The sequence below is a fragment of the Coturnix japonica genome, chromosome 15 (assembly GCF_054131305.1).
Source record: "Coturnix japonica strain WE chromosome 15, WE-NBRP24, whole genome shotgun sequence".
NCBI lineage: Eukaryota > Metazoa > Chordata > Aves > Galliformes > Phasianidae > Coturnix > Coturnix japonica.
The window spans coordinates 1,418,408-1,438,256 of NC_140677.1; positions in this window are offsets into that span (position 1 = coordinate 1,418,408).

A 19,849-nucleotide genomic window follows, 5' to 3' on the forward strand; every position below is an offset into this window, starting at 1 on the left:
AGCGTGTTATGGAGAAAGCCTTGCTCAGCCAGGACACCCGTGTTTGCTTTAGCATTGAAAAGGATATAATGCCGTTCAGCTCAGTCCCCTCAAAAGGGGCCACAGCGCTAAGTGATGGCATAGAACCTCATCTTGAGCCTAAGCCTCTGAAGCTGAACACACAAGCTGTTCTATTGCTTGATTCGCAGGCAATAAAGTAACAAGGCAGAAGCACCAAGTATCATTTGTGCCGCTGCATTCCAGTAGAAGAAATGGGAAATTCTGAAGGAACTGCTCACAGCCTCATATAGTATCACTAGGGCCTTTATAATCATTTTCTATGATGGCAATGGGCAAGAAGGAAGCGAAAACTGCAACAGTGCCTTCCAGCTGGTCAAATAATGGACACCTTTAATTGCTTTGTTGGTATGCAGAGCAGAAAAGCTTGGCGTGCCTCAGGTTGAAGGCCCAGCACTTTAAAGGCGAGCTCTGCTGCACACATCATGTCAAATACAGGTTAAAATAAAAGCACTGGAGAAGCACCCCATCACTGCCTGCTATGTCAGAGACTGCTTTGGGTGAGAAGCATTTTGAATGTACCTCACCTGTATTCACATAGCAATACCAACCCATTGATTATTTAATTTTCAGACCTGAATCTGACACCCTGCAGCACTTTGAGACACAAAGCATTGTGCTGCCTGGCAGTACCAAAGTAGTTTTAATTGTGTCTTTTGACTGTGACAGGAATAGACTGCTCCTTTGCAGGTGGGCTATAGAAGATGTTACAGGGTACATTCACAGAGCTCAGATCATTGCATTCAAACTGTATTTAAAAAAGTAAAAAGAAAAAAAAAAAAAAAGTCCAAGTATTTGTTTCTATCTAAGATAAGAAAATTTGATCACTAAAAATGCTTTAAACACGTGTATGTTTTAAGGATTTCCATTCAGTTGGTTTAATTTCTGCTTTAGAATCCATTGTCAGTCCAACTGAAATCAAAACTTCAAACCACTTTCTGCATTCAGACCCAGACTCAACATTACATAGAAAAGCCTGTGCTGAAATAACTGCAAGCTCACTTTCTTCAGCTATTGCAAGTAAAAAATACATAGCTGGAAAGTTTCCCAACTATGTTTTATGTTAAGAAAATATGTAGGCATCGTGCTGAGCTGCAACCTAGTTCACTGTTCTTAATTGAATTGGCAAAAAATAATACTGAACAACTCATCAATTCTTAGAGTTGGACTCAGTGGTCCTTAGGGGTCCTTTCCAGCTCTGGCTTCTCCATGACTCTATGCTGAGGCTTAAATGGAAAGGCAAACACTTATCAAGTTGCTATTCCCAGCCCACCAGCCAGACCGCTTCAACCAGCAATGAGCTGCTCCAAGACCTCTTCTCACAGCTTTGTGATATACAGTGCTGGAATCGTGAATAAGCAAAACCCGCTGTAAGCACACCCCCACCTCCCCAGTAGGATATTGCAGACATATCACTCCTGACAGGGCTAAGCGATAGGTGATAGCGATAAGTGGGGTTGGAATAAAATATGATTAAACCAGTCTTTTCCATTCTGCCTTGATTTAGGAGTACAAAGTGCAAACTATTCATCTTCTGCCTAGAAGCAGTAAATCAACTGATAAAGAAAAGTGAGAAGTAAGTGCGGTGCCAGGAAAATCAAATCATCACGTGCTGGAAAACTGCTTATAGAAAGCAGGAAAACAGGATTCAATAACAACACAGAAGCATTGGCCCCAGTGAGCAGAGCTTACACAAGGCTGGAACAGGCACAGAAAGCAACAGCAGCAGCCAAACACCAAAGAAGGGGAGACAACAACAAACATCAGCAGAGTCAAAGCATTGGGGAGCAGCTGAGGTGAACTCTGCTGGGGGCTGCACTGTCTGTGGGCAGGTCCCAAATAAAAGACAACTAAAAGCGTTCCCATCTTTATGAGGAGACACATCTAAGGCTCTTTCCAGACAATGCTCGCCCAGCACTGCATGAGCTCAGTGCTTGGTGCAGAAAGCAGGACAGTCCCCCACAGAACTGCACAACACCTCTCAATTCACAATGCAGACTGGTTGGGCTCACACTGCACCAGCTCCTGCAATTAAAGGGAAGGCCTTTGCAGAACTAGCAGGAACCAGGCTGCCCAGCTGCCTGCTATGCCCAGACACTTGTTTGCAATTACCAGGTGGTTTGCTCATGCTCGTTATAATGCCATCCAGTGCTGCACCCAGCTGTCCTGTGCACAAAGCCTCTCCAGTCTGACAAACACCCAAGGCTGGTCCAACTTCTATTTTTCCAACAGTGTTTCTTCCCAATTCCTTGGAGAGATCTTAAAGAAGAATTCAACTGAAAAGTCTTCATGCTGCAAGGTATGACACAGTTCTGTCCCTCCTAAAAATAATGGCTCTGTCAAAGCACATTGCTCTGTCCTGCAGAACTCCTGCTATCCCTCTGCCAACATTAGGATGCTGAATACAGGCAGCAACACAGTCAAATGAAACATGTTTTAAACTTGTGGGATGAGAAAGCCTCAGTGTCTGAACAAAATAATTATCCTGAGGTTAGGCTGTAACACTGAACCACCGAGGGACGCACTGCAGAGCCTCCTGAGGAAAGATCACAGCCTTAGCCAGGGATGGAGGGAATCATGAAGCAGAATTGGCATTCTTTAGAGAAACAGCAAGGCAAAATGAGCTAGAAACAAGCTGAATGGGTGAAACGAAGGGGATAATCCTGCATTTTTCACAAAAGCCTACAAGGAGATTAGTTGCCAGCACCAGCTATATTCTTGCAGCTGTGGTTAGAAGGAGTGCTTGATGAGTAATTGGTAATTATTCATCCTTCCCTAATCTTGTAAATCAGTAATAGTAACAGAAGTCCCCACACCACCACTACTGTGTGATTAATAACACTTTTTGCCTCTAGATTTTAATGACTTTTAAAAATAATTATTTGATCTCTTAATGGCAGCTGAACCAGTTGGGCTTGGTGGGACACACCATGGGGCCAGGCAGCAGGGAGGGACATACTGGAACTGGACAGTTCACCCTGCATGGAGGAAGGAATGGGACTGTCTTATCAAACATGGAATTTCTGTAGACCTCTTTACCACTGGAAGTAACAGGTGTTATGGGGTTTCCCCATCCTGGGACCTTCTCTTGGACAAAGTACAAAAGGACTCTCAATTGACAGAACTGGGCCATAAGAAGGAAAGCTGAAGAGAGTTGGCTTTGAGCACTGCCATCCACCATGCCTGACCTGCTGCTAGCATTGAGTAGGGGATCTGACTGCCACAGAGACGTGTCCCATTGCTGCAGCTTAGCCTGTGCTCCCTGCAGCATGAATGTGAAAATAATTACACCAGCTCTTAGTTCAAAGGGGCTCTTTGTTCCTCACAAAGCCAATTACAGTGAGCAGGGTAATCAGCTCTGAGGACAGGCCCTGTGCACTGACACGCACCTGCACAGAGCACACAGACACAGTGAGCCCCAGAGCCAAGTGATCTCGTCTGCACTGTGCTGCCTGCATGTGAGACAGAACAAAGTGATGAAATCGGGGCTTTGGAAGGGGAACAGAGCCATATCATTTTCCCTTTACATCCCCAGAAACTTCTGGTTGAATAATCCTATCCTAAAGCGCCGTTTGTAGAGTGCTTGGCATTAATTCTGCAGGCACATTGCCATGAGTATTCAATCAGAGAGCTCGACTGCACAGCAACAGAAGGCTGACACCTACTGCCATACACTGCCACACAATCCTCAGCTGCTGCGCTGCTGACAGTGGCCTGGAGCATCCCACTGGGATGGCACCATGTTGGCAGTGGGTCCTGCAGCTCTCAGGGTGAGCAGCGGAGCTGCAGCACCCTAAGGATTCAGAGCTGCTGCTATGCTGGTGAAGGAGTCACATATAAGTGCATCACAGGCACACAGACCATTACTCATATTAATAAGGATTTGCAAGGCAGCTCTTGCTCTGGCTGGGAAACCTGAAGAAATGTGATGATTCAGCCATGAGAGTCATTCAGCATTTCACATGCGCTTTCAGGAAAAGAGAAAAATTCTTCCATGGTGTACATACTCAAGGGACTTACAGAACAAATAACAAAACAATCTTATCATTCAAAGAACATCCTGGGTTGCAAAGGCCCACAGTGCTCATCCAGCTCCAACCCCCTGCTGTGTGCAGGGTCACCAATCAGCACCAATCTGCCCAGAGCCACATCCAGCCTGGCCTTGAATGCCTGCAGGGATGGGACATCCACAGCCTCCTTGGGCAACCTGTTCCAGTGTGTCACCACCCTCTTGGTGAAAAACTTCCTCCCAATATCTAACCTAAATCTCTCCTGTCTCACTTTAAAACCATTCCCCCTTGTCCTATCACTGTCCACCCTCACAAACAGCCATTCTCCCTCCTGTTTATACACTCCCTTCAAGCACTGGAAGTCCACAACAAGGTCTCCCTGGAGCCTTCCCTTCTCCAAGCTAAATAAACCCAGTTTCCTCATAGGAGAGGTGCTCCAGCCCTCGGATCATCATTATTATCATTAGCCTGGACTAGAGCAAAACATCTGTTGGTCTCAGTCCATAACCAGCAACTATGGAAAATCTTTTGCTGAATTAAGTAATAGTAAGTTCTTGAAAATAACTGCAATTGTTTCTTATTTTACTCAGTCTGAATTAGTTTCCTCTATGTTGTATCATGTAAAGGAAATCAGATTTATGAAAACATGCACATAAAAATCAACTTTAAAAAAAGTTTTAGAGTGAAATTCAGATTCCGTGATTCCTGGAGATCTCACACATGGGGTGTGTCACTTATTTGCACACAGAGTGGCTGTGAGCCAGTAGGTGGGTAATGGCTCCATTCATCTGGAGTTAAATAGATGGGAATTACAGAGCACTTTGTTATGGTGCTTTGGCACAGTCCTGGGAGTTCTGCCACCTGTGGATTTCATTTCTTTACATCCATCCACCTGAAGGAGAGGGGCAGAACAGTGCAGGTAAGATGAACCCTATTAACAGGGTGCCCTGACTGGGGTTATCAGGGAGCTGGAGCTTTGTGACAAGCACATGCATTCGAATCGCCCAACAATTGCTTCTGAATTACCATCACTGGGCCACTATGTAAAAGCAATAATAGCAGTAATGACAAACTATTAGTGTAGGAGGGAACACAGAGTTGCTGTTACCTCCATCCGTTTTGGCTACAAGAGATTTGCTTTGGGAGGAAAGATTACTGTTGCATTAACATTGAAAATAATACACTGTAATAATTATTTCATATTTCTGTACAAGTGTATTTGAGAACTCCTACGGCTGCTACATGGGGTTCTGCTATTATTACTGTAAGCTGCACACTCTGACACAGAAACATGCACAAATTCCTTCTTTTTTTTCCCTCCTTTCTGGAAATAGAACATGGAAAAAGCCCTCCGTTCTCACACCTCCTTAGCAGATGGTGCTGAAGCTGCACACCTCCCACAGCCAGCTGGAGGGGGTGCAGGAGGAAGGCTCCAGCAGCCCAGGTGGGTGGAGGAACCCCATAGGGATGGCACCGCTCACCCCCATACCATCCTGCCCAGGGACAGCCTCCAGCCCACTGCACAGCTCCACAGTCAGCTCTGCTTCTCCTTCTCTCTGTGCCTGAACACCCTCAAGTCCTACTAAAGCTCACTCTTCTTTTGCCAGGAGTTTGCTTGCATCTTTCCAAAAATGGTAACAAAGCGATTCCTGCTGGCTCTGACCTCTGTACAACGGAGAGAAGACCTCATTCGAGTCTTCTCTGAACCATTTTACCCTGAGAATATTCTGCATTCCATAAAGCATAAAGGTTTTTTAACAGATTGTATCACTTGTCTTTGGTCATATCTATCCACAAACACAAATTATTGCCTATGTGCTGTTACTGGGTAAAAGCAACTCTGATATAACCAATAATTAGAAATCAATTACAGGGCTTGAGTGCAACAGAATTCTCTTGTGACTTGGGTGCCTCTATGCGTCTATTCGTAGCATTTGTAAGTGTGGTAATCTGTCTTAATTCGTATGAATAGGAAAGTGCCTGAGGCATTATTCAGTGCCCATTTATGCCCAAGGAAACCTGCCTGTTTAAATTATACGCATCTTGTTCCTCCCATATTGCACTAAGATGTGACTTTGTACAAATACACGTTAGCCATAAAACCATTCCTGTTTTGAAGCAGGTAACCTAGTAATGCTGTGTATTGCACCGCCTCGCCCTGGTGCTGATGCTCTCTGCCTCACTTTGTCACTGCTGTGGGAACCCCTGGGCTGTACTACAGAAAAGCCAGGGCTGCTTTTCACATTCAGTTTAGACATACCCACAACTGATACGCAGATCTTTACTACACGGCGATTCTACGATGTTACACTTAGAGCTAAGTGCTCCTCAGACTCCAATAATCAACAGAAGAGCGTTCAGACTTGCTTGTCAGAAATATGGACTGTTGCCAGAGTGGTTGTTCTGAATCCAAGAACGATGCAACTTCTGAAGAAAAGTGTCTCAGGACCTAACTGAAAAACAGCCCAAAGTAATACAAAGCCAGTAAAGTTTCCTCCTACCACCAACCCATCAGTCATGTAGTAAAGCTGGAGCACACAACCAGCCTGCTATTTAAAAAATGAGACTGCATCACCAATAACCCCACCTGGAAGGTGCACACACGTTTCAATGACAGTAGGTCAGGAACCAACAAAACTTTTGCAAATGCCACCAAGTTGGCTTAAATGATTGTCCCATACCCTGTAGCAGTGTCTGAGAGGTGCAGGGCTGCTGGGAGAACTGATGGTGTGCTGGGAGCAGAAGCAGTGCATGGCCAAGAGCCCAGAGCAACCGCAGCCCACCAGTTTGACAAGAAGAAACAAAACCAGAGAATCACCATAGACTGCTGACTGCCTTGCAGCTGCTTCAGGAAAGGGGAAAACAGCTGAACACAAAGTAGGAAAAAAAACAAACCCAAACCAACAACTTCACCTGCATCACAGAGCCAGTGAGAGCTGCAAGCAGCCATCCCACCCTGCAGAAGCATCCTCTCATCATCAGCAGCAGAGGCTGACTTGCATCAAAACCCTCCTTTTTCACTACTTTGGAGCAGACAAATAACATTGAGCAAATCATTTTCTTGAATTATTTCAGGACATCTTTAATTTCTTTTTAAGTTTTTCTTCTTGTATAAGATGCTGGAAGCGAAAACATCTGCCAGGCCTGCTGTCTTCCTTAAATCTCTTTGCACTGTCTCAGTTACCTTTATTTATCTGTATTGTTTCTAGGGAAAACTTGTGCATTTACTGACATCTGGAAATGGGATAAAGTGGGATTGAAAGCTTGGTGTGACAGATAGAGAGCTGTTATCACAGCCTGATTTTGAGCCTGGAATTATGCTGTATAATGTCCTCTCCAAACAACATACCTTTAATGTGAATCAAAGGATGGTCTTCAATAGATGTGAGGATAAACCTGCAGTAATAAGGGAAAAAAAAGTATGTGTGCTGATGGATGGCCTTATCAATGATGAGGATTAGACACATTCACGCTGTTCTGGGAGTTTCATGGATCAGAGCAATCCCTTTACAATGATTAAATGTCATAGATGAGTGTCTTCAATTTTCACACAATTTTTCCTTCTTTCCATCCAGTTTCAAACTAGAGGAACTGATCAAAACTAGAAGCACATTAATATTTTCCATATAATTGCCTGTGGGAGTGGGAGAAGTCACTGAATGGTATTTCACAGCAACATCATCTTCAAACCCCATCCATGCTCAAAGCCAAAGAAAGCCTGACACTGTGATAGAAAGAGCCATCCATGGATGTTATATGGTGATAACAACATTGCATAATGCCAGCTGTAAATTCATACATCGTTATTTCCCTCAAATCATTATTGAGAATAGAATGGACTTGAAAGTTGTTCAATAATGTAACCAATAGTGAGGCAGCATCCAAATCTGCACTGTACTTAAACAATCCTTGCTGTCACAAGAGCTTCGGTATTGTTAGCTCATCCTGAGCCTTTTCCACTTTGGTTGTGGCCAATGCTCCTACTACAACATTATGCACAAGCAGGCAGGTGATGAGTCTAAGTAACAGTCTGATGCACTTAATTATCAATTAAAGTTTCCCTTAAATGCAGGTAATAATTTGTCAGCGACTGTCTCAATCAAAATTAAAAGAAAAGGGTATCAGTTCCAGACTTTTCTTCCAAATTAACTCACGCAAGATTGGTTGGCACTCGATCTTTGTTAACCCCTAAAATAACACTCCCATTACATCTTACTGATTTCAACCCTTGCGTGCTAAAATGAATAATACCTGTGGGTGCTTCTCAAAATAATTTAACTTAACATATAATCAAATAAATACATGTTTTCAATACTCCAGAGTGCAATCTCCTATGTTAAACATCAGCTGGTCATAAGCCACATCCTCCCCTGCCTTTCCCCAGCCATGGGGTGCAGGCAGTCAGCACAGAAATTGAGGGTGCTCTTACAGGACTTACACAACACACAGGTCTGTATGTTTACTCATAGCTGTCACCATCTAACAGTCAAACCAGCAGCCTGGTGGCCCGCCGTGCCTCAGAAAACTCAGGAGAGCATCGCCACTAAAACAGCTAATTCAAAATGCCAAGCGTAAGAGGAATCGAGCAATTATGCCCATGTAGTATGAAAGGAAAACAAACATTTTATCTTCTGCAAGTAATGGAAAACTACAATTCTTCTCTGTGCTCCTTCCACTGATGACTCAGCCATCAAATCATCTGTGCCAATCCCATAAATTGATACAACATCTCCGCTGGAAGTAAAGAGAAAGCAGGAGTGTATTTTTTAAAAGGTAAAAATACGATTTCATAACAACAGTGGTTGTTTTACTACCTCATTAATAACTCAACACCACACAAGAACACAGCAGTATACGGAGCAGTTGCACTTTTGCAGCTGGGACAGCACAAAGATGCACTGAGAGGAAATCTGCAGGAAAGGCAGCGTGTTCCATCAGAACAGCTGATGCAGTCAGAACAGAGAGGCATCCAAACCTCCTGGGTTTCACTGAGCTTTTTTTTCCTTATCTAGGCTACTAAGATGTATTACTCTCCCTTTCTGCTTTGCTTAAGAATATGTCCACAAAGGGCTGAAAGCCTTTGGTAGATCACTTCCTAATCACAGCTTCGTGTGCAGGTCCTCAGTACCCCCCAGAAGTCCTCTTCCCATGTGCCTATTCTGCCTCTGTTTTCCCATCAGTAAAAGAAGGCAAATTTTTCCACTGCTTTGCAAGGTACTGTGAGTACGCTTACAATGCTGCAGATACATTAGCAAATTACTTTTTTAATGAGACGCTCAGATATGACATTAATAAAATCTGACATCAGATGGGGAAAAAACAGTGATGATTCAGAATTTTAAGGAGGTGGTGAAGTCCTGAGCAAATTTGAGATTCCTACAACAGCTCAACTGCCCCCCTCTGATGTCATCTCAAGGAGCTGGGACCTCTGTGCACACCTCAACCTGCTGCTCCCTGTGAGTGCAGATCAGTATGCGTAATCCCAGAAACACAGGACTGGGAGGGTACCTGGAGGTCATTGTGGATGCCCCATCCCTGCAGGCATTCAAGGCCAGGCTGGATGTGGCTCTGGGCAGCCTGGTCTGGTGGTTGGTGACCCTGCACACAGCAGGGGGGCGGAAATTAATGATCATTGTGGTCCTTTTCAGCCCAGGCCATTCTATCATCCTATGATCTCCTCAGTACACCAATGAGAAATGAGCCATCCTGAAACTCAGCAGGGAATGAGATCTCAGAGCTTCTACTCAACTAAAAACAAAAAAACCTCAGAACGTCGTGAACTCAGAACTTCTCAAAAGTTTTCCTAAGGCCCTGAGTGCAATTTATCATCACGAACAGTATTTTAGTAGTATTTGACAACTGGAGAGTATTTACATTAATACACAAGAGAATAATGAGTTCATACAAGTGGTCATAGTTGACTGAACAAAATAACCTCAGTAGGTACGTAATTAATCCTTTTATTACTCTGATGAATCAGCTGCTCTTATCTGAAACAAAAACACCCTTCATCATTACTTTGTGCTGCAGAGCAGACCATATTATTTGGATGGCACATCCAAATGGAGATCAAGTACACTCACCTACAGTTTAGAAGTTACATCCAAATAATTCAAGAACTTTTTTCCACCTGAGTAGAATTTCACAAGGTAAAGCCTGCAAAACACAAATATTTGATGCAAGCAAGCGGAAAGCAGAGGACAAACTGCCATCTAACCTTTGCATTTCAATGACATGAGCCATTCTCCAAAATTTTTCTTGATAAGGAGAAGCCAAAAACTCCATGGATTTAACAAAAAAATACAGGAGAAGCCCATCAAACAGTTATACGAATGGCTGAAGTTTGTTGGCAAAACACAAGGAAAACCCTTTCTTTGACCACTGGTGGGACTAAGATGTCATCAGATGCAGGCCAGGGACAAGTATCAAACTACAGCAAAAATTTCCCTTGACCTTAAGCAATTTTCCTATGAATAGAATCACAGAATGGCCTGGGTTGAAAAGGACCACAACGATCATCCAGTTCCAACCCCCTGCTATGTGCAGGGTTGCCAACCAGCAGACCAGGCTGCCCAGAGCCACATCCAGCCTGGCCTTGAATAGCCATAGCAAACCTCATCCTGTTGCCTAACAAGCCCCAGGGCAGCCATACGGATATTGCAAACCTCCCACAGGCACTATCAGCCCAGAGGTTTTTTCCTCTTTCCTTCCTTTAATCCTTTTAAAGTGTTCTTTCATGAAGAAAAGACATCTGCACTTATATTAAGTTCAAGTCAAAGAAAAAAACAAACAGAGAATAAGAAAATAAAATACTTTGTAGTTGGTCCATTTCTGGCTCAGGCAAATGTCCAAAAACATGTGGCACCACTGAGCATTTCCTCCAGAATTTCTACCAAGCCTCATCAGCAGCACAGCAGGCAGCCCTGTTCTGGGGACAGCTGCACGCAGATGGAGTGGCTGGAGCACCAAGTCTTGACATGTTTTATGAGTTAATTTGGTGTTATTTAGTGTGCTGCACAGCAGCACTAAATCTTCACATCCTTTTTAGTGCTGTAGGTAATGCTTTAACTTCTCGGTAACCGTACAAGCTGGTGTTAATCCCCTTATATTTATTTGTTTAATACCCAGGGGAGCTGCAGAGTACATCGTTGTAAAGGATGTGCTGAAACCACATGAAGGCTAAGCAAACTTATTAAGCTCTATTTTTCTTTTAAGGCACATTTCCCAATCAAGTATAGATGAGACAACAGGAAATAAGGGAAAATTAAAGACCAAAACCCCCAAATCCTTTAAGTGTTTTTGTTTTAGCGATGTCTGTTTTGTTTGACAACCAAATTAACAGCAGGCAACATCCCTCCACACCCAAAGTCCATATGTGCTGAAGGAGAGGCAGATCACTCCTGCAGCTTCCCCTACCTACCCTCCCCTACCTGGATCTCAAAGCTCCAGGATCACCTTCCTTACAACTCCCCAACTTGAAGTAACATCTCTTTTAAGACATGAACTGGTATATGATAATCAGTAAGAACATGCTCCATGGTAGGCATAGGTTCAGACCTTCTGCTCAGAACACTGTCAAGTGGTACAGCTACACTGGGTGCGGATGTAACTCATTAAGCCGTGTTCTTAATAAATAATACAAACCAAGATCACATCTGATGAATCACAGAAATGTTCTTAAATGTGAACCAGCAAAATCTATAAATACTACAAAATATCTCTGGCATTTAACGATGCTGTTTGAAGCTTCAAGTCTGAAGCCTTCCCTAAGCCAGAGAACATTGGATAGATGGGCTAACAGATGGACAGAGAGGTCCATTGAGTACATTATCAGCTGCCATCCTGTGAATGGCAGGCAGCTAATGCAACACTGAAGGGAATTTTCCACCCACCCATTCTTAATAAAGCTACACGATGATGCTCTGAATCCAGTCTTTAGTTCCACTGCTCAGGAGTAAGGCTGGAAAACTTATCCTGAAAAAAGCATGGTTTGTGGGCTGTGAGAAACACACTGCTGCTGTTTGATAATTAAACAATTCCCCACCACCCGCTTCTCTAATTTATTACTAGAGTTATTACACTGGAACAATCTTAATAGAACTATTTCCCTCTCATACTTATAGCAGCAAAACTGCATTTTTGAGAGCAGTGTCAGGGATGCAGGAGCCACATGCTTCCATTAAACAGAAAGAAAGCCATTGAAACATCTTTTAAGTGAACAGGTAATGATTTTCTTCTTCTTAATAGGCAGCCAGAAGTCCTGGTCAAAATACTATCAAGAAAGAAGAAAGTTTTGGCCTGATTTTTAAAATTCATATTCCCTCATGATTACTCTTTTTGTACTTTAAGAGTGGACAGAATACTGCCATCAGGTCCACGCTGGAGATGCACAAGCAGCCATACTGCACCAAAGGAGGAGTGGGAGCAATGCAGCTTCCCCTGGTAACTGCAGGGAAGTATGAGAGTGGGATTTAATTGGGTCAAAGCAGGAGTTAAACTTCACAGAGCTTAATTCACAGTTTCACCTAACCGCGTTTCTGGTGTTATTTTTGGCAGAGCAAATATCTGTTTTCATTTCCATCCCATATCTTCATTGCTCTCTTGACTCCCACTCTGCTTATAGGCACTTCCCCTGGCTGCTGTCTGGGCTCAGGAGGGCTGCAGCAGAGGAAGCAGCCAACTTCAGGGCTCAGAGCCCTCCACCCACAGACCCACAAGCACAGCACCCTGCGGACCCTGGAGCAAATCAACCCCAGGGCTATGGGGATGCTCACTTTCAGGAGGTGATGAACTCAGCTTAGCTATAACAAAACCACATCACAAGAGGCAAATACAAAATCAGGTGCTTTGAGAAGCAGAGAGGTAAACAGCAATATGCACAAACAGCAGTAAAGGAACTGACCTTCACCAAGTTGGATGGATGCCTTATTTGATTCAGAGCCCTAAGTCAACATGAAGAAAAGACTGCTTTCCTCCCAACCCCTATAAGGGTGATCCAAAAAAAGTTGAAATGAGTTGTTTGCTTGGTTTGGTGTTTTTATTGTTTTGTTTTTTACATGAAAACAAAGTCTTAAAGGATCATGGGCTTGGATATTGCATGCAAAGCTTTTGGGTGTGGTATCCAAGGACAGAGATGGGACAGTACAGGCCAACCTTCCCCATACAACTGCATTTATGAGCTCATGTCATCCTTCAGGGTCCCAGAAGTCCCAGTGAGGAAACATCACAAAAGCATTTTCATGCACAGGCTGAGGTGCAGCTTCAGAGAAATGTGCAAATGTGCCATGTGCAAAAGAGACAGTGCCAAATGTAGCCTGACCCCATGCACACCATCACTGAATAAGGGACAAACCTACCAGGAGGGAGCTCTGCAAGGTAACATCATGATCCTGAGACTAGCAGCTGTAGCAACATGAGGTTGTAACTCTGACACATACCAAACCCTAAGCCATGATGTGTGGAAGCATACACAGGTCATGTCTCACAGAAGTAGCCAAGTGCCTACATCCAGAGTGAAATAGAAAGCACTGGGGGAATAACTGTGATGGGGTTTTGGTTTTTCACAAGAGGAGCAGAGAAATGAAAGAAGAGAAAGGAGAAAGCAGAATGGTGGATGCATCTATATCAGCATTTCATTTCAGCCCAGAAGTTCACTTCTGGGGGTTATTTCTTAAGGCAGTTTCTGGCCATCCCCATTGAACAGGCATTGGCTCAGTGCAGAAGCAAGCTGACAAGCACTGGGATTGCAGCCCACATGCATGATCAAGTGGCACTGAAGGAACAGGAACCAGGTGAAATCAAGCTTTCACACTGATTAAGCTTCTTTCTTTAATTTATTAGTATATAATATTGAGAGTAAATGAAGAATATGGGACTGATGCTATGGAAAATTCATGATGCTACGGTGGCAAATATGTATCTTTGGCAGGGATATGGATGCCACATTGAAATCAAAAATAAATGTTAGAAAAAGAAAAAAGCATTAATTGAGTCAAAATTAAAGGTTACTTTCCTGCCGCACCTCCCACCAACAGAGAATTAAGTCACTTGAGCAGAAAACGGTACATAATTTACCCAAATTCCAAGGTAGTTTCAAGGAATGTTTGAAGCATCTGCAGATTGAAACCTCCACATGAGCACTGGTTCCTTGCCAGAGGAACACTAACTCTGTGCCAGGCCTTTCATTGCAATCAGTGGTATAAAATTATCTTCATCTTAGAGAAGGTAATTGAACATGAAAACATTATCTTAAAATCTAAATAAGGTGCAATGTATTCCTGTTGGGCAGGAGGCACTCAGGGCGCTTCTCTGACACCCACAGGCTTAGCACTGGCACTCAGTGCTCCTTCAACCACGTGTTGTCTGAATTCCTCTCCAGGAAGCTTAAAGGATACTCCTTCCCACCATGTTACTCTACAAGTTCTATTAGTGTGTTAAAACGCAGAAAACAAAGACTCCTCAGGAAAGCGGGACTCTAGGAAGTAGTTTTAAAGGTTTAAGGGACAGCTGCTGGACAATTATTCTCTATCAGAGAGGATTCTGACCTTTTCCCTGCATCTCACAGTGTATACACATAGGGAAATCTAAATATTTTCCTAACCACTATTTGCAACCGGAATTTTATGATTAGTTGGATAATTGCTTTAAAACACGCAATTAAATTTTCATAACGTATTCATTACTCTCTTAATATAGTATTCCTAAAACATCATTTCCCATTGAGAACTTATTTCTATATTAATTTCCATAAGACAGTTTTAAAAACCTGAATTAATACACTTTGTATGTACTATATTGAAATAAAAATCTCCATTAAGTCAGGAGGAGTAATTTGCAATGAATTACTTATTGGATGGGTTTTGGTGGTTGACTTTTTCCTTTACACTCAGCCACCCCTTGAAACTATCCTTATGTGGTTAAAATATACTCTTGTTTAACACTCAAACTAATTCAAATCTCATCTGCAAGTCTTGAAAGTTATGTTATGAGTAGCTGAAAATATTCAATATGGTTTGTGAAGGCCTGAGTGACACAGCTGGGTAGTGGTAGCGTTGCGAGTGCACACACAACGCCAGCAATTCCAGCACATGTGGCACAACAACTTGCTGCAGGAAATGGGAGAGAAGCCAAGAAAGCAAAAGTAAAAGTGACCAGAAATTAATGTGAGGTTCTGACCTCCTCCTTTTTCTGACATAGGAAGTGGGGACTGTTCAAGGCCAGGTTGGATGGGGCCCTGGGCAGCCCAGTCTAGTATTAGATGTGGAGGTTGGCTGCTCTGCCTGCGGCACTGGGGTTTGATTTTGATGATCCTTGAGGTCCCTTCCAACCCAAGCCATTCTATGAATGAATTCATTAATTCTTCAACATTTTCTGTTTCTCCTTTTTAGCACTAAAAAATAATCCTGCACACTGGGGATTCTCAAATCTGATTGTAAGGGATTTTTAGTGGGAAGCAGAACTTCATAAAGTGAATACTTTGTATAAAACAACTCAAAAATGCCAATTTTTTCATGAAAATATGCATTGGAAAGAACATGTTGCTCTACCTCACTGTACTGAAAGCTTCAAGCATCGTTGCTCTCCCAGTAATAGGTTGCAACCCCTACAGAAGGGAGGTTCACTGCCATTCACTCTATGTTCTGGCCAATATACACTGGGAAAATTGTCACAGCATTGCCCGAAGCTGGGTCAAGATTTAATATACCATCCAGAGGATAGTTCTAAGACCTGCATAATGCCTGCAACTGTAAACTCTGCACCCAGTCCAAACAAGCCCGGAGGCAGAGAATGTGCTCTACAGCATAAGCACCAGACTCCATCCACTTTTATAACCTACTCTGTCATTTCAACATACATCTAATTTAGACAGTGTCACCAATCTGCAAACAGAAGCCACATAAAAAGGAGTCAAGCAAAACAACCAACACTTACCTAGGTAATAAAAATCAATATTCATTTAGAAATCTCCAAAAAGTAATACTGGAAAGATGATTTTAAACATTACATATAAACATATAGGATACATACATATATATATATTCATGTGTCTGCAAAAAGATAAGCATTGTAACCGTTGTACAATAAACAAATGCAGAAGTTTCCATTTATCAAACCTGCATTTTTCTCATTGAAACAATACAGGTAACATACATCTCTGATCCTTTTGAGGTTCCTGCATTAAACCTGGAGTGTCATCTCTACCTTAGATAAGGTGATATATCTTGGCTTAGCACTGGGAGTCTCTCGCTCTGGCTGAGATGTTGCTGGACCTGAACTTTAACTTGGCAAAAGATGCCCTAGGGGTGAAGCCTAATGCAGAAGAACACATACATATGATCAAGGTGCACACTTGTGTCACTGGACATTAATTTCCAGTGTAATTTTGCTCATTTAGAGGTTAAGATCTGAAAAAGAATGATCAATTCTGTGCTTTCCAGCTTTCCTGTCCCTTTCTTACACAACTCCCACTTACTTTTTATTTGTTCTTAAAGCCTGGGAGAGCCATTATTGCAGACACTCAAGGCAGCCATGGCTTATCCCAGTCTGTGTGTCCCAATTATGTCCTAGAAATTAACTAGCCTATGTCCCTCAGGTCAGCTACTTGCACAACCTGCCTGGACTCCTCAGAAGACCACACAGAAAAACAGCAGCAAGAGAGAAGGCATGGGAGTGGAAACATGAAGAGACACTAAAAAAATGACTCTACATACCCCATAAATACTGCAGGCATCGTTAACAGCACACAAAGGCAGAACATTTAGACAAGGTGCTCTGATAAGGAACTCAGGACCAAGCCCAGACAAGCCTCATGCACTCAGCCAGCACCAGAGCATGGAGGGGGGTGGAGGGAGGGGAGGAAAGGCAAAAGGATGGAGCTGCTCTACCCTCCCCAGCCAACAGTGTCCCAGGTGCATAACCAACAGCTGCAACGGAGCTATGGGGTCTGGGTTTGGGTTGTGCTCCCCTGAAGCCTCCCCTGTGCTCTGTATTTTAGCACAGTCAATACTGCAGAGCTGCAAATGACATTTTGCACAGGCTACCTTATTTGCTACATAAATGTGGAAAGGTGTACATGTACATGTAGTACTGTGATAGCAACCTTGTCTTTTTAGTCCAAAAAATCAATTGCTTTATTTAAGTATCACTTAGCTGGCCAAAAATTCATGGCAATCACCGCCAGGAAAACATATCTCCCTATCCTTTTCTTAAAGCACAAGATGTCTGCTCTAAAGGTTGGAAGAAAAAATGTGCTATTCTTCGCCACCTTCCATTTTCTATATCCACGCTTTAAAGATAATTCAGGAAAAACTCTTTGGAAGTAACTACTGTTTTCCAAAGCATGGTACTTGCAAACTACAGTGATCTGCAACACAAGAGTGCATTAAGTACTTCTCATATTACACAATAAATTAGCCTGGATTTTTCAAACTGATCAGATTTACACTTCTTATGACACAGAGACTAAAGAAAATCCATATCCTTCCCTTTTTAGTAGCCCTATTACATCATTCATCCTCAGAAGCAGCGCAGTAGCTGAACCAAGACATGGCAGATCCCATGATTTATTCGTTGTAAGCGTGCAAAGGAATGGAATGATGAGCTGTTAGCTTCTGCGTAATGCATTATTGAAAACGTTAAGAGAGCCCCATAATTTAGAAGACTTATTTTGCAGAGTCACAGAAGTTACTGACGGATGTTAGTAAGGCGTAATCACAAGATGAGTAAATATGTAAAGTCTCAAAGATCCAAATATCAAGTCTGTCTATGGAGCAGCTTTCCAAAGAGCTCAGCACCTGCCCAGTTCAGTTCTGATGAAGTCAAGAGAAGCATATTCAGCACTTCTAATCCTCTCACAGAACTACTCTCAATTTTAAGACTTTAATATGAATTATATCTAAACCCAAGCAATTTACCACTAGACTTCAATAAGATACTTCTAAAAACACCAGTACTCTTTTTCTCTATATGTTTCTCTGATGTAACTTCTTATGCACCCATGTTTGCTATAGGCTGAGCTCATTTTTCTTAGTGTAAAAAGCAAACAGAGGCCTGCCTTAGCTACAACATGAACAAATCTCCCTTTTTGTTTCCCAGCTGACATATGTTGCCCAATAGCAAGTCAAAACAGGTTATATTAGCAATCCAAGTAAATAAGACAACAAGGTAATACAGGCTGACGCAGAACAGCATGAAGTGGTCTCATGGGTTGGACTTGATAACATTAACTTGACGAGAAACAGTAATTATTGCAAGAACCATGCAAGGAAGTAAAAGGGGGAAAAAAAAAAAACAAAACAGAAGGCAGCCATTACTTGCAGATATAATACAGGAACTGCTCAGCCTTCCTTATCTTGCAGACTTTTCTCCCTTTTCCCCACTGCAAAGGGGTGAAAGCACACACTTCCTCATATTTCTTTACGGATCTCCACATACTTCTGTAACCCAAAGTGCTCTTACTGGTGTGTAGCAAACAAACAGTAGAGATCTCCATTTTGGAATGCTAAAAATAGAGACAATAGGTACCTATAGAAAAGCAGAAGGAAAAGCAGAGAAAGAGCTTGCTAAGCTGTTTAAATTGCTATTGAATTTGAATTCTTAAAGTATGCTGCATCTGCCTTTTTCAGAGAAGGCACTCCAGTGGTACCCCATGTGGGCAGGCAGCAAGGCTAAAGAGACTCAGAAGGCACTTTGCAGAGCAAGCCAAAGCCTGAACAGCGTGAATCCAGAAGTGTTAATGTACTCAGTAATGGAGGTGTGCTCCAAGGAGGTACTAAGGAAATAACTACCACTGACAGCAAATTAGATAGATACAGACACTAAATCTGCATCTGTTACAGACAAGGGGTCTGTCCAAGAGACAGTTAACTTATTTACAAGTTCATGTGGAAGGTAAGAATACCAGAGTGAGCTGACGATGACTGTAAATCCCAAAATACAGGTCATGGTATGAGTCATATCCTCCACGGTGGTATCATATGATCATTACGATCTAGTGACAGATCCCTCTTGGTTTTAGCATACAGCATCTGCTTAGAGAGTCCACACACACAGAATCAGCTTTGATGCATAACTGGTCCTGTTTGGGAGTTCTGAAAGATGCAATGTTAAAAATAACCACCTTACAATACTGCATCAAAAGCACGTCACTGTTATTTCTGGCTGTAAGCACAATTAAGTCAAATCAGTAATTCAATTTTGTGACTCCTATAAACACTTCTGCCAATCTGGAGATGAAGCTTGGGCTTGCTGCCTCTCCCCACTGCATTCAATGTAAGCATGAAATGGATATTCAAGCATTATCTGTATATTCGGTTTGCTATACAATGGGCTGCTCATGGCGCGTTGGAGCCAACACAGTCTGCCCCCCTTCAGACTGGCCAGAGTTTTGACTTGGACCAGAACACCTGCGGCTCTGCATCAAATATTCAAGGCTTGAAAGGATCTATAGGTGCAATAACAAACTATACATTCAATAAGTGGGGGAAAACAACTATGCTGACACAAACCTTATGTTTCAATGCTTTCTGGGAGAAAAACAGAACCAGCCCCAAATGCATAAAGTAATACCAAAGGCTAAATTCTCAAGATTCTTCCCATATGGAAAATAATCAGTATGAAATGTTATTTATTAAGGTGATGATTAAAACTAGGAGGGTAAATATAGCTAATTTGTAAAAATAATTAAATTGGTGTCTAAGTTTGTTGTTTTAAACCTTGAGCAAGTCTTTTAAGACTAGAACCAAATTAAGAAGAAATTTGTATCACTTAAAAAAGAGCCTGTT